General features: G+C 40.0%; 1 protein-coding gene across 1 annotated transcript in view; it reads right to left on the bottom strand.

Annotated features, from left to right (window-relative positions):
• col9a2 (procollagen, type IX, alpha 2) overlaps window positions 1–17082 on the bottom strand; it is a 125198-nt gene that overhangs the window by 19486 nt on the left and 88630 nt on the right. The window lies entirely within an intron of this gene.

Raw genomic sequence — 17082 nt, 5'->3', positions numbered from 1 at the left:
TGTTCAGGTCTCTGCTTTTCCTGAGAAAACTCTGTTTCACACAGACGGGCCGTGTCCGTTCCCTTTCCCCTCGCTTGGAAGTATTCATTAACGTCTAACTCAAAGACAGGAAGACACACACAAACACATACACACACACCCATCACGATGATGATGACAGACAGGGTAAATATTATTCTTGAGTGCAGGTGTGAGGAGTAGCAATGAAGTGATAACAGAGGAGGTCATTAACAACCCAGCAGGGTTTGAAGCTGCCCCGAAGTCTGTAGTGTGCCATTGAAAAGGCACAGTTTACAGTCAGAGCAGAGGGAGGAGAGGTACACACTGACAGGCTGATGATACTCAGGCAGAGGGTATTAGTCTGTCTGGTACAAAACATATTCATTAGGGCGTTTGGTGGGTTTTCTCTCGCCGTGAAAATCACTCTAGTCATTTGGAGGTTGAAGCGCCTCTGACATGGAAAATTATTGGGGAATTCAGCGGATGAAGATGTTTTGCGGTGTCATTTGGTTGTCGATCATGGAGCTAACAGTGCACTTGAGGGTGTGTGCGAGTGAGTGAGAGATAAACGTTCACATATGATCCATGCCTTCAGACTTTCCTCTTTGGTCAGTGACTTTGATCCCCGAAGACTCGAGTGAAAATCTTTATCCTTTTGTGCATTTGCTAAGTCAGTGAAAGTCAGATCTGGCTTCTCGCCGCGCCTGTTACCTGAGCTGAACCTGATGTAGTGGTGAGACCCAGCTGCACAGTGAGAACTAGCCCACAGTCACAGGCTGACAAAACGATGACTGCTGCGGAGATTAAAAAAAACGCACCATTTAACAGCCGCTGACCCCAGTCAGAGCCACATGAGGGGTTTCCAAGCAACAAAGCATGGCACATATTGCATGTCTGACTATAGGCCAGAACTGCACTGCACCACCACCACCACCAGAGATAAGGCATGAGGGGATGAAAGACAGTCTCACGCAGCAGATTCTTAATACTACTTTAATGTGTTTGCATTGGCTAACACATACTAATATTTCATGTTCTGACATTATTATGGAAGCAACATATTAGGCTTGTATCCTCCACAAGTTTTCTCAGCCTCCCCAGAATTTGATTTAAGTTTTCTGGCAATCACATGCTGTTTTGACCTAATAACTGGTGAAATATACTGGCCTGTGGAAGTGATCTGGTATGAGGCTATATGGTCTTTAAATCCAATTTGAGCTCTTGGTGCGAGAACTTCAAACATTATAAATAAGAAACAGTTAATCTAAGTCATCATGATACATGTGTTTCAGATCGAGACTGGAAACAGGCAGATTATGTTTAAGTAATGATTTTATGCTTTTAGTGGTTATGCTGCTGCATTTGTTACACATTCTGGGCTGGTGCACACTAACATGAAACATAAGGAACAGTTGTTAAGATTATCAGCTCCTTTCGAGCCAAGTCCAAACAACACAGAAGCTTCAAACTGTTTCTTTCTTGTCTGCTGAGTGTGGTGATCTCCTCCTCCACACAGACGTCACATGGCTGAGCAGGGGTAAGAAACTACAGCGCTTTTTTCCCCTGCTGAAATAAATCAAGGTTTTCACGGATCAAGGGAGGAGGACGACTCTTTGTCTGACGCTCGGTGGCTGCTTGATCTTGTGTTCCTGACTCACCTGAACCTACAGTTAATAGAAAAAGACAAAATCATATGAGATATGATCAGTGCTGTGAAGGCTTTTCAAGGAAAACTGTCATTTCACCTTCAGCAAAGTGAGTCTGGTGTGAATTTAAGATGTTTTCATAAACGTGAGCTTGACACACTGAAATCTGAAACCTATGGATACAGAACATACACTTGACATGCTACTGATGTGAATTTAGGATGTTTTTGATCCACAATGTCACAAATGATATATGTATATACAAAAAGTAGCTCAATTCGGCTGGTTAATTTGAGTGTTTTGATACAGAATGTGAATAAATGTAAGTAATATAAGACATAAGTAGCTCTCACATGAAAAAGGACAGAGACCCCTGAGCTAAAGCCAGATGACGTCAAATGTCCATTTACATATCAGTGACATCAATAAGTTACTAGCATATTAACATATATTTATCAGATACTAATTAAGTCAAACTAGACATAACTAGCTTTATCATTAGCTCTTATTTTTAACATCAATATGCATCTAAATCATCTTGAATTTCAAAACCTTTTCATACGGGCTATTGTACAGACTGTAGGAGTGTCATACATAGAGGGGATCCACTCACGTAATGGAGTCTAGTTTAGTAACTACTTTGGTACTTAAATAGTCAAGCTAAATTTAACTACCCAGACAAATAATGTGAATCAGCATTTGTCATTTATGCACATTTACAGCTCATTCATTCTTTCTGGCTTCTGATTGGTCAACTGAACATATGGCTGCCCTCTCCCACTTACTGAACACAGTCAGTCTAGGAGCATCAACCTCATGAGAAATATTATAGCACATTCATTGAGAAATATTAGCATCTCTCTTCCAATGAAAGGATTTAAAGTCTGCCCAGAAAGTCACTGGATATGTTGCTAGTTGCTTTTTTGAAGAAAAGGAAAAGTCACTAAAGGGGTCTTAAAAGTGAGATTTAAAATGTGAACTGAAGTCTCAGACCTAGCCTGTGCCTTATAAATATGTACCATTGTTTTCTTGTGGGGAAGCCAAACTCAGTAGCAGTAAGCTAGCCGTAACTCCCCTCTTCCCTGACACTAGTATAACACAGTATAACAGACAACACCCCACTGTTTGCTGTCTACACTGTTTCCTACAGGTCAGCCAAGAGGTAGTCCAGGGTACAGGCTGGGGGTGTTTTGGACCTACAGTACCCTCCCCTTGAAAAATAAGAGAAAAATGTTGTGTTAGGCTGACAACCATGCAGCTCTGACACTGTTTCGTTGATGGAATGCAAAATAAATCAAAATAAATCCACAATGGAGTAGTGGCCAAAATTGTCTCAAAACACCCCGCAGCCAAAATGAGTGAAGACAACCGAACAATAGTCATATACAGCCCAGCGCTGTGCCCCCTGGATGATCCAGAAGAATGACTTAAGACAGGATTCAGCTGTGTCTGTTCAGTTTCAAATATGTGTATGAGAGACAGAAAGGGGGCATTGTCCATGCTGCGTGTCCCATAAAGCCAGTTTTATATGTACTATGTGCATTTTCAGTGATATTCGTTGAACCCCTTAAAATTACATAATTAATTAATTCCTGCATATGTGATGATAAATGTGATGTTATTGTGATGAGGTGTTGCCGTGACATAAAAGGAGACAGCACAATTTCATGCAGACTTGCTGTAATCAAGATCATTTCCTGCATTTAGACTTTGAGGAGTTCTTCATACAGTAAGTTGACATGTTTTCACAACAACATGTAACACTTGTCCTTCCATTTCTCTCCCTTTCTCATGCACAAACACACCGTCCAATACAGCCCATACAGACACATACAGTAGAAATTCAATAAATGCACAGGTTACTTTCATCTACTAAAAGAACCTCAAAAGAAAAGAGAAGAAAAAGAGAAGTGAAGGAAAATATTTTAACTCCATTCGTTTTTTAAGTAATTTTACTTATAAATTTAAAGTCAGACTTTTCCTTAAGTTCCACTAATCAATATTTTATATAAACAATGGCCATTTGATCATTGATCAATGACTGCTGTTCCCCTCTTCTCGACTGAGCATTTTAGCTCAGTGTTTTGGTGCAATGTTTCTGTTTTGGTTCAGTCTCACCACTAACATCAACATCAGCTCCAGCTGTTTTCAGTTAAATAAAAGCTCTGACAAACCTACTTTTCACCAAACGGCAGACAGATAAAATTAGCTGTGAGCTAACACTAAATGAATGTTGCTTTGCACCTGCTGGATAAGTAAATAGGGAGCTGTTTGCCAATTGGCCGAAGGAAAAACTAAAGCTTACTGCAGCTTTAAAATGGGGGTTGGACAAAAAGCATATGTTACCAGAATATTGGCTGCTAGTAATTCCCTGGTCTAAGGAATTACTAGCAGAATTCAGTTTTACCTGTTGGTATTCCCACCATCACAAGGGCTTAAGCAGCTCTGCGATCATCTCTGGACATTGACTACAACTAAAACAGCTGAGAGAAAATCCAAAGAGGACTGTATATGTGGCCACTGTTGGAGTGGTTGAGACAAAGACACATTCCCATGTGTCACAGCCTGAGCAATAATGAGCTAAAAACAAACCATATTTGCATATTGTGTCAGAGAAAGAGGAGAAAGAGAAATAAGAGGATAAAAACAAAACATCTCAGGGAGAGAGTTCCTTTTAAAGTGCTCTGTTCATAGCAGTTCCTGTTCAGACCTATCCACAGGGGTCACGGAGGGACTGCTGCAAGTATGTTAGGTGCCCCACACACACATACATACACATACACACACACACACACACACACACACACACACACGTGCAAAGAGGAAATAAATTTGATTTGAGATGGAAAGTCTATTGAATTAAGCTCTCTATATTTGTCCATGTTTAATATCTGTCTCATATAAAATGCCTTTTGGATCATCTACAAGTTAAAAAGATTATAAACTTGAGAGTCAATTTCTGAATTAGAGTTATAAAATAAAAATGCATTAAATGGCTAAGGATGTACCATAATTACTGTATTACATCTGGATGGCATGCACAAATGGATTGCTAACAATGCCACATTTAAACTGTTAAAGAGAACTGTAATTAAATCTTACGCCTGCTGTGATATTCTAACATCAGCTCTGAATTGGATTAGGCTAAGAATAAAGCTGAGCATGATTCATTTTTACAAGCAGTCAGCACAGGCTCTTATCTACATTCTCGCATTTATCCTCTTTTTTTTTCACGCACGTTTTAAAGAACAAATTAGTCCACCATGGTCCAGGTAATCACTCAATTTTACCATTGAACAATTTGACAAAATAGAAATGCATCCAACTGGCTGCCTGAGCCTTCAGTGACGATATGAGTCAATATATCTTGGGGTAAATTAGAGAACACACAAAACACTTGCCAAAAAAATATGCACTTCAACACTTCAAAACCAACACTGAAAATAAATATATCATCGCTGGCATGTTTTTTGGGCTTTCCCAGCTTTTCAGTCCCTCCTAACAGCACATCTGGCAAACACACACTGAAATTCCAACCATGTTTACTCACTAAACTATATTCCACACAAACTTTAAAGCTGCACTAATCAATACTTTTATATGAACATTAGATCAAATAACCCTGTCTAACATGAAAGGTGTTGTTCCTGATGACAAACCCACAGAAACTAATCACCCGACTCTGCACTGCACGACTTCAGCTCTACAGAGCATTTTAGCAACTTTCAGCTGATTGTTTTGGTGTTATCGCCCACAGCTCTTATCAACCTTGTTTCTACTCTGATAAAGCCACTGTGCAAGAAGTGCACAGTGGCTTTATCAGAGTGTTTTTGCCAGGGAACACAGTGGAACATCTCACTTCTAAACAAGCAGACATTTCCCTCAGGATTTGGAGACCGAAACAGAGCTAAAAGGAGGGTGCCTATTGTATGTTGCCAGAAACATAAAATCTAAATAAATGCCAACGTTGCGCTATGTTTGCTAGAAGTGAAAATAGGCTGTTGTTTGTTACCATTTTTTGCCAAAAGTTTCATACTGTAAAGAGATAGCTCAGTATTGTGTTTACTGCTTGTTGTGCTACTCCCAAGGGGCCAAAAATTATGGCAGGTTTACGTCAAAGTTAAAAGTGCACCTCAGCAAGTAGTTATCAAGGGGTTTGATGAATGCCAAATTATCCACAGAAGCACTAAAACAGGCTGAACATGAAACCAATAAAAACTAGACATCCTACTTGTCTAATTCTGAGAATGTGTGTTGCACAAGGCTACATCTGGCTCTTATGACTTTTTTTTTTTCTTCATGCGTGGGATCTGTTTGTTTTATTTTTCTGAAACCAACAGGAAAGCAACAAATTAAATCCTGACTCCATGATTGATAATATACATGCAAGTCCAGTCTGCCGATTACCTACAGTCTCCAATAGGCCAGAATGAGGACAGACGGTTCTGGTTTAGTCATCTGGACCCACTACAAATACTCGGTCCAACTTAGAAATTAGAAATGATTACTTTGTAATGTGTGATATAAAATACCACTGACAAATAGAGCGCAGTTGGAGACCATGAAGCTCAAATACAAAATATTGTGTATCAAACTGAAAAGCACCTATCCATACACGCACCACCTGGTCAAACACATGAATTCACCTTCAGACTTGAAATGGGTTGCCCCAGATCCCATGTTGACAGTGTCTGACATTCAATTTCTGTGTAAAGGCATTTAAACTGACTGATTAATAACCGACATTTTGCCAAACAGCACACACACACACACACACACACACACACACACACAGACTCTTGAGTAAGACCAGATGCTACATGGTCAGCTTAATATCAAGCAATATTTAGGTTTTGTAGTTGACTTTTCCTGGGGTGTGTGTGGCAATGAAAGAGCTGGAAAAATCTCTTCACAAATTGATCGGTGGGTTAGTTCAGGCAAGACATAACTACATCCTTTTACTTACTTAAACAGATTGTTAATGAATAAACACAAGAGCTGGTGTTTAACTTAGAGAACAGTGTTTGTCTGTGGGTGCCCAGGGAGGAGCACAGTGAGCCACGTTGAGCATAAGGCTTGTTACATCTCCTGTTTTCCATCTTTGTCCACACAGGTTTCTATGAAACAGACCAGCTGTAACATCTTCTCCTACTCCTCTCCTTGTCCTGACTCCACTGTGAAGGATTCTCATCCCATCCCGCAGGCAGATCTTGTACAATCACACCTGTTTCAACCTTTAAAAGCAACCTGTGGCTTTGTGTCCTCTTACACCCCAGCCAACTTCTTCCTTCTTTTGGACCCTGTGAACTCTTCAGCTGTCCTACTTGTCTTCATTTGCATTATCGCTGACCGCTCCCCTTCTCTGTCTCCTGTCCTGCTTCATCCATCTCCTTATCTTCCACTCTTTCATTCTTTGTCATTCCTCCCTCTTCTCCCAATAACATGCAACCTTCACAGCTCTTGCACTGAGCATTTGTCACTGACATTTTGGACAATGTTGCCATGGCTTTTCCTCTCATACCACATGGTTGATTGAAACCCTCTGTGGCCAGTCATCCATATTGCTGACACCATTTTACTTTAACACTTACATCTGAATTGGCAATTCCTCCATATAAAGGCCTGGGTGGCCTGGCATGCAGTACACTGAATTGTTAAATAGTGTTTCTAGGTCACTAAACTGTGGGGTTTCTGTTGATGCATGGTCTTGCATAAGAGATGCAATATTAATTAAAAGTTGTTTAATACATTTTAAAAGGCTATATAACCAAAAAAAAAAAAAAAAAAAAGCTGGGACTGAGGTAAAATTGAGATACCAGGTGCAGCTGACATAAGAATACGATTTCGCTGTGATTTTCTTTAAAGAAAAAAAAAAAAAAAGAAGGTCTGCTATCAAGCCTGTTTGGAAGTAATAGCTGTTTGAATAAGTAAAATCTGTATTCACTCCAAGAATGTCAGTTTGTCACTGAGATTACAAAGGGAGAATTGGAATATAAAGCAGTTTTATAAGAAGGACGTATACAGTTATAAAGGCTTGTACAAATCAATACTTAATCAACACAGGTAAGCTACAAGAGGGTTAATAACATGTGTGATAGAGGGGCCAGATATAATTCCATGGCACAAGTTAATTACAATGATCCTGCATTATAGGACACATTTATATGTGTGTAATTGTGTGTTTGAGCATACAATTACTTACTTTAATAGAACATTTTCTCTCTTTCTTTTGCCTCCCACCAAATGCAAACTGACTCAGACACAACCTGGGACCCAGACCTGAATTCAGAGGCAGTGCTGAAAATGGTGTTTTAGTTCATGCAAGTCTAAACAGGTCAATGTTGTGTTTTAATATTGTTTGGATTCCGCCTGATGTCAAAGCCACTTTATCCAGAGCTACTTTTGTAGCGAGGAACCACGCAATGAGTGAATGAGGAAAAACACCCACACAGCCCCTTTTTCTCAGTCAGAGCAGTTGTGAGTGGTTATCAGTATTGGAGGGATCTCAGACCCTCCCTCATCACCATCAATCTGTCTAAATGACTCTGTCTCTGCCCTGTCTCTCCACCGCTGCTGTTGCTCGTCCATTTTATCCACACATTTTATCTCCCTCCAGATCATATCAACATCTCTCCCCCAAGCTTTCTCCCTCTCTTTAAATCCTTTCTTTACAACCACTCATCTACATGCCACCCCCCCCCCCGCCCCACCTCCCCATTTTCTTCTCTTCTCTCAATCCTTTGCTCTATCTCTCTGCCTCTCCCACTCATTCGTGTGCATCTCTCCCCATCTCCCATCACCCTTCTCCCCCTTGATGAGACTGCTCCATGACTAAGTGAGCCCTGGTGTGATGGATAGCCTAATGGGAACGGATGAAGCATTAAAACCATAATTCACGGGGACATAATGTTCCCAAGTTTTCAGCCAGATCCACTCGAGATGGTCCTGTATGTGCGTGTTTGTGTCAGATTGTGAGATTATAAATGCACACGCCTTTGAACAGGATTCAGTCTGCACAAAGTGTCTGTTTGTGCGGGCATGGACACACAGTTGATGCTTTGATTAAAATCTTAGATGTTCTGGTTTAGCATCCTATTGAGAAATTACATTTTGAGGATCATCGTTTTGTCTTAGTTTCACTGTTTGATTTAGCACAGTTAATGCTCCATCTCAACAAGGTGGGAATTTGCCATCCTCCACTTCCACCATGCTTCATTACATTAAGATGAATAAATAAGAAAGCCTGATATATGTTTTGTTATCTGTTGAGCAGGCAAGCATATGTCTTACTTTCTCCTCTTAAAGCACCACATCTAGCTAAAGCTAGCTGGGGGCAGGTAGCCGTGACTTGTCTTTGTTAAACTACAGTGGCAAGAAAATGTAAGTGAACCATTTGAATTTATCTCCATCTATGTACAAGTTTGTCCTAGAATATGGTCGGACCTAGAGTCTAGTAAATGAAACCAGATTGAAGGTTTGGGTTAGAGTTACTTTGACTTATAAAAAATACTTCAACATTTTGAGTTTGCTATTCACAAGAAACATCTGTTGATGTGAACCATGCCTCGCAAAAAAGAGATCTCAGATGACTTACGATCAAGAATTGCTGGTTTCATCAAGCTGAAAGGTTTACACAGTCATCTAAAAGAGTTTAGATATTCATCAGTCAACAGTCAGATGAACTGCCCATAAATGGAGATGATTTCATTCTGTGGTCACTCTCACTGGAAGTGGTTGTCCAGCTAAGATGACTCCAAAAGCACAACAAGCAATGATTAGAAATGTAACAAAGAACCTGAGAGTAGCAGCTAAAGGCTTAAAGTAATCACTGGAGCTGGTCAATATCTCTGTTCGTGAGTCCACCATTCCCAAATCATGGTGCATGGCTGCATGAAGCATGGCTTCTTGCCATGGACACCACGGAGGAAGCCGCTGCTTTCCAAAAAAACATCAATGCGCCAATGAAGTTTGCCAAAGAGCAGCTTGACTCTCCACAACACTACTGGGAAATGTTTTATGGACTGATGAAGCTAAGGTTGAATTGTTGAATGACACGCAGCCCTAAGTGTAGAAAACGGAACTGCATACCAATATGAAAGAGTCATTGATCAGCAGCTACTGGAAGAGCTTGTTATCATTGCCAAAGGAGATTTGACCAGTTATTAAATCCAAGGGTTCACTTACATAAAAGGTTATAATTGTATGCGTGATATTGGCTTAAGCACATTATGTTTATCCACATCAGATCACATTTTATGAATAAATCAATGCAGACAACAAGGTCATTCCAAGGGCTCACATACTTTTTCCAGCTGCATTTGCAACTAAAAAAATATACATTTTGATGAACCAAAACCCTGCTAATTCATCTGCATGAGGCAGTAGCCAAATTCAGTCACAACTTAATGGGTCAAAAACAGCTAAATCAGTCCTGCCAAAATGTAATTAGCTTAACAGAGTAACAGTAATGCTAACTGCTGTCAAAGCTTTTCACTCTGGTGGAATCCATGCAATTTGGTGTGTTTTTCACAGATTTCGTTTTTGAGGCATTATTATTATTATCATTATTATTATTATATACAAACAATTTAAAGTTAAAATGGTCAGATTAATGAGGCTTAAAATGAAGGGGTTAGCCTTTCTTGCTAGCTAGCATAAAATGTCTATCCTTTTTTCAAAACATTGTTTCTGTAGTTACTACTCTTTAGGGCATGACAGTATATAACTTCCAAGTACGGCAATACAAGTGCAAACAGATAAAATTACACTGGCTGGCACACACACACCCACACACACACAAAAACATAAACACCTCTTTTTTCAGTGAATTTAGGTCCTCTGAAAGGCTACACACTGATGAGCTCCAATCAGTGACCAGGTTACCATCTCCAGAACCGGACGGTAAGGGCCTATACCATGTGAACACATGCCCACACACACATATACATGTACACACACACACACACACAGAAAGCATACCCCCCGGGGTGAAAAAGTGTAAAGTGGAAAACTGCACCCAGGTGCTGGTGTCAGGAAAAGGAAACTGACAACTGAGTGTGTGAGGGGTCAGAGGTCATGTTGCATATGTTCCACATGAAACCTAATGTAAGTACAGACATGTGAAACCATATGCAGGGCTGGTTAGACTGACATATTTCTCTGCTTCTCTCATCTCAAAACACACACAGACATTGACAACCCTGCTAAGTAGTGACACATGTGCATGCACAACAGTTACTGTACTGCAACACACAGTACATCTTGACACTGCAGCCATCACAAAAAAACTAAATTTGAATAACATTCAGCAAGCAGATCCAGGCATGCATACCCATAGGCTTATATTATTAGCTTGGAAGGTAGCAACAGTTGGGCTATTGGTTACCTGGACAGACTTCCTGATACTCAACACACAACAAAGGCAATGCGAGAACAGCTGGGGGGAAAAGCAGCTGCTTTCAATATGTGTTTCAACCATAAAGTGCTTTGTATTACCTAATCTCACTGCAAAACAAGAGAGGTGCCTCCTAATCATGCACACACATTCGCTCACCCTCTGCTGTACAAAATAACATATGAAGCAGATTACAGGCTTTTATAGTTGAATCGCGCGTTGGAGCCACTGAAAACTTTTCTTACCAGAGGAGGGGCGCGGGGTGGAAACAGACATGGTTGAGGAGAAAACTTGTCATGAACTGTGATCGCATGAAGCAGATGATTTTCCTGATGGCTTGCAATTTACCTTCTGTTGTGACGGGATCATTTAATATGCGCATTAGCTCAGTCATCACACCCTTACTAAGCATCTCAATCACTTCTGTTAAAATTTCTGCATAAGTCATTACTAGGCAGGAAACAACAGTGGTAAAAACATATCACATTGCAGTGTTCATCTGCCTTTTTTTCTGTAATTAATTGTACCCAGGCTTCAAACAGGTTCTTGTGGTGTTGTTTTACAAGACACAGCTTGCAATGAATAATGGTATCTGGCCTGTGTAACAGGCAGCTCTCACATAGCAGACTGTATGTGTCACAGACTAATAGGAATAGCAATTTAGATGGTGAAATTTATAAAGGGAGAGCTTCAGGAGAGAGCGGAGTCGCCGACATTTTTCATTCAGGGGAAGTGGATCAAATAGGGAACGGATAAGAAAGGTCGATGAGAGACAGACGTGGATCTGGACCTGCTTTGCCTAATGTTCCTGTTTTTATGAGGGCTGTTAAATTGTCTATGTAGAGTGGTTGGCAGGCCTGAACACACACTGAGCAACACACTCAGCCACATTCTCACAACCCTTTACCTGTAACATTTGACTGAATGTTGGCATTGGAATTGAGAAACTGTTATTTCTCAAGTGCTCATTTGTCAACGCCATTATTTTTTCTGTCTGAATCAGCCTCAATCAATTACACAGAACTGCATTTCTTTTTTTAATTGCTGTAAGGTCGGGTTTTATGGTCAATAATAGATTTTTCTTGCCAGTAAAGGAATTTCCCCTTTGGAATAGTTTTGTTGCTTTGATAGGCGAGTCAGGAGAGGTGAAACTATCTCATATCAGAAAAGAGGGACACCAGCCGCTCTGTTTGTTTAGTCTCCATGGAAATGAATGCATATCATTGTGTACACAATCAAAAGGGTCCGTGGGTGAATCACGCTCCATAGCATTTGAGTTACAATTCAGTCTCCAGCTCTGAATGCGGAGCTTTGTTTGTTCTGGACCTGTCAGTTTGTGATTATGTCATTTTCAAGGCAACTTTAGCCCAAGTGGTTTAAGCCACAAGTGAGTGAGCACACCAGGAGTTTGATTTAGTTGCCCTGCATGTCTTTAATGAATGTCAGCTACAGCGGGACTAGTCTCACTCTTGGGTTTTTCAGATAAGGTTCATTCGAGTTCATCTTATTTCCAGTTCAAATTAGCAGAGCTAAACTTTGTTTTCTCTTCAGAACAGCTCCCATGGGCTCTTTGTTGCCTGGATGCCTTGTTCTCCCAGAAACAGCATGAAGGGAGGCAGTAAAGCTACGCTAACATCATTATTGTTATCATAATTACTATTAACCCACAGCAGACTGTCACAGGCCAGTCTGAGCTGGGCACTTCTCACATTTCTCTTTTGCCAGTCTGAACAAACAGACCTTAAACAGATGGTGATTTGTGAGTGACAGCCTGCATAGATGAGAGTGGATGAGGGTGTTAAGTGTTTCGGACGGGCTCTTAAAGGAGGAACTTTTTAAAGGGAATCTGGGGCAGTTCTGCTCTCTCTCTCTCTTTGCTCTTTCCACCCTGCCCAGGAGGAAGGTTTAGATTGCTGTGTGGAGTGATGGGTCCCACATCCGCTGTACCACAGGGTGGATACTCCCCACTGCTCCACTAGAATAACAAAATCACTGCGGATGGCTTCAACATAGTGAAAACTGTCAACAAGTTTGGCTTACAAAAATAAAATGAAAATAACTCACCTGTTTTTTACTTTTTCTTGGTCCCTTTTAAAGAAAAAATAATTACTCTGTCTTTGTTTTTTTAAACAGTTTTGTCTCTGTCTCTTTCATAACACTTGTCTCTCGGGACAGGGTTGGGTGACAAGCGGTGCAGACAAGGAAGAAACCCAGTCACTATACCCAGACCAGAGGGAGGGGAGACTGAATGTCACCTTCAAATCCAGCAGGCGGATTGATTCAAGGCCTTCTGGGAGCAGTGGGAAATACCTTGGCCTGACAGGAGACACTAAACTAAACAACCAGAGTTCCCCTGGGACAGCGTTTCACTGCAGCACGCCATGAGTTATGGGCCCCAGGCAATTTCTTTTAACATCACACTTTGTTTTATATGGCAGAAAATGTGTTCATGTTTGAAATGTACATTTCAATAAACAAAGCACTTAACCTTCTGTATGAGATGTTTCCTTTTTTCTGCAACATATCTAAAAATAGTGCAGATGGCTGATGTGAAATCATATCAACACAGGTTTTTATTGAAACATAATTCATCTTGTTTCAAGGGGTCAAGATGTCTGTTCATGTTTATGTTCTGTTTTGATGATCATGTGTTTAAGTGTGTAGCAAACATGTTTTTATGATATAGGGTCACCTCTATTTTTTATTTTTTTTATTATTCCACCATGAATTTTTCAAGACTTAGTGTTTAAGTATCTGGCCATATAGTTACAACAATATGTCCTGTATGTGTGCAGTGTGTGAGAAAGAGAAAGTCTTAAGTGTTTGTTCCATTTATATCCCATAGTGTACCTGAATGCATCGATATGAATTATGGGAGAAGCTACACAGAGTGTTTTAGAACAGGATGGTGGCCTGTTTATGATCAGGAATTTGTTTTATGAAAGAATACTGGACAGCAGTCAAACTCCTCTCAGTACAAAGTCACTGCCACTTTTCACTTTTGCTCATATCCACATGTGGAACTAAGAGAAGACTCTGGTGAATATTTTATTAACATCTCCTTTCATATTGTGATTGTGAACACTGGAAACAGCCCGATGAAAAAACGTCTATTTCTGGACACACAAGCAACCTGAGGCAGTTTGATTGTTCGAGCTATCTCCATAAATAATCATATCAATACATCGCTCTCCAACGTGACTCACTCAGATTGCCACTTGGTTTATTTCTGCTCTTTCCCATCCTCTGCCAAAAAGATCTAATCCCATCTTCTTCCTCAGTCTGTCTTTATATGAAAAACTGAGTGCAATACAAATGTGTATGTGCTCTTTTTACTCTGCAGAAAGAGGCCACAGGGGGGAACAATGTTCAGAGTTCTCCCTCTGGATAATGCATTGTCAGTGAGTTTGCACGAGATCATTACTCTGTTGTGTCCTGTTACCCAACACACTTACTATATCCATCTTTCATTTCAGTTCATACAAGCCTAACATGCAAATATGTTTCACACATAAAAACAGCAGCAGGTTTTGTGTTTGTGCTTAAATCATCTCAGTGGGAAAACTTTTCCAATTATTGTTGTGTTGTTCATGTACAGGTTCCCAGATTTTCACAACTTTGGGACAGAACTGAACATAAAGTGACATCTGATGATTATCCATGGCAAGAATAAACACTGGAGAGAATTCTTCCTGTTATGAACAGTAGTTTGGAAGTCATTTAATTTAATCAATGCACACACAACGTGATGTCTGACCAATGGCTACAGAGAGACACTGCCTCATTCTAAAACAAAACCACACAATCGTTCGAGGACAAAGTAAAACATTCTTTGTTTTTCTTCCTTTACACAGGAGAAAATCACGTGCTGACAGCTCTGCCTTTGAAATCAGCACCGTCATCTACACAATGACGTTAATTTCCGAATGAAAATCAATCAATCGAGCTGTGTTCGGGAAGATGGGTGTTGTATATACAGTGCATGCATGACCAGGATGGATATGAGTCGATGCATATTGCTATAGATCCAAGTCATTGGAATGCTGAGCGACGGGGCAACACACACACACACACACACACACACACACACACACACACACACACACACACACACACACACACACACACACACACACACACACACACACGGTTTTAAAGCTGTTGGGTCATTAGGTGTCCACACAACAGTGACAGTGTGGAATGCTCATCATGCTTGGGAGATAAGGGCTAAGACTCTACAGTGCATGAAGACTGTATGAAGGCTTTTATACTGTAAGTTTGTCTCCTAATGTGATATTAACACGGGAACGAACAAAAGATAAAGACAGAGGCAAAACTGAGGAGGAGAGAAAAATGTTGAATCTGAAATTCTAATATGGTTTGTTCCTCTTTGGGAGTATTGATTGCAGGAAGCAAACAAACAGCCTTCATGTTGGCTGTATGATAGAGCAACTTCCTCTCTTGTTATCCTCAGAGAGCGTTATTTTGTTCGCTTGAGTCAGTGGTACTTGATCACTGTGACAGGAGGGTATTGGAAAGAAGCAGGATGTATTGAAAGTAAGTCTGGTGCCACACTGTGAGTACGTACTCTCAGACTATAATTGACTGGATCAGCTATGTTGTAGTGTGGATTGAATCTTGAATTGCACAGTAGGAGATAAAGGCTGAGAGGGAATTTAGGATGCATTAGAAAATAGCAGCAATACGAATGAAACCATAATTGTGTAGATGGAATAAATGGAAAGTGTTGGAAGGTTTGGCCGACAATGTAAGCAAGTGAGAGAAACAGAACTAGAAACAGAATAAAGAGGAATTAGGCTAATTTGTACTTTTAATAAGTGACCTAAAAAAAGACAATAAAACTCAACACCACATTTAAAAGTCACTGAGTCCTACTCCTGCTATATACTGTAAAATATAAAACATCAACTATAAAAAAACTCAAGTAGACTTGCCAATAATCGTTAATAGTTTATAGCGACTGCTATATGGGCTATCAGTGTTTGTAGGTATGACTTCTGTTTAATGGTGCACCACGGTTCTCAGATGTCACTCAAACATTGCCATGAAAAACACCCACCCAGAGTCTTTAAGTTTAAATACTTCAGTGACTAACAAGACCAAAAACATCATCCTCCTGTTTTTCTAAAAAGGAATAATATACACAATATCTGCAGTGTCATACCATACTCTATAACCTCCCATCCTTTAATTACAGTTACATTTTCACGAAACACATTAACTACACAGACTGATGGATGGACCTCCACTGGCAGACAAAAGAAAACAGACAGTGTCCGTTCAACCAACAACAGATGGTAAAGACAAAGCCACAACTGTGCTGCACTGTGGCCGGCGAACCAAAAATAAATCTGATTCTACAAATTCGACACACTCCAAGACCAAAACAAAACTCAATATTTACTTGGGGAAAATCTGACTGGGGAGGGGTCCTCCATTGCCTTAAGAAGCAGTGAAATATGTTGGAGCATGTCAGAGCCCAAGGAAGAAAACAGTAAGAAACATTCCGTCTCCTCTTCTTTTATCAGTATTTTAACCCTTATTTATACTTCATCACCTCTACGTTTCCTTCATCACCCTTACATTGTTAAACAAAACCTAATCCTATCATGTATACACCATTTTATTTTTTTATTTTAAAGATTTCCTGTGATTATGTTTTTTCTTTTATTATGGTGTATCATGTTGTGTATCAGTGGAATGTAATTTCTTGTTGTGTAGTTTATATACTGTATCATACAGACACATACTGGGCACATAATGACCTTATCATTCATTAATTTATGGAGGTTCATTCTTGACCTTAGCTGTGATGAAATATTTCTATCTCAAGGTTGACTTACTACCTTTTTCTGGTGTTTTCACATTATCACAGCTTTCTATTAAAATATATGCATGAAAGGTTTATGGGATGTTGAAAGCTCTTGGAACAGCTGATAAGTGTACCTTGAGTTTAGAATGCCTCATTACAAACCATTTGTCATGTTTTCTTGTAACTTTCTGAACTTTTATACTAACATT

Source organism: Trachinotus anak, unplaced genomic scaffold (genome assembly GCF_046630095.1).
Source record: "Trachinotus anak isolate AG129_WGS33_773 ecotype Australia unplaced genomic scaffold, CSIRO_AGI_Tana_v1 ptg000016l, whole genome shotgun sequence".
NCBI lineage: Eukaryota > Metazoa > Chordata > Actinopteri > Carangiformes > Carangidae > Trachinotus > Trachinotus anak.
This window is presented reverse-complemented; position numbering and strand designations above follow the sequence as displayed.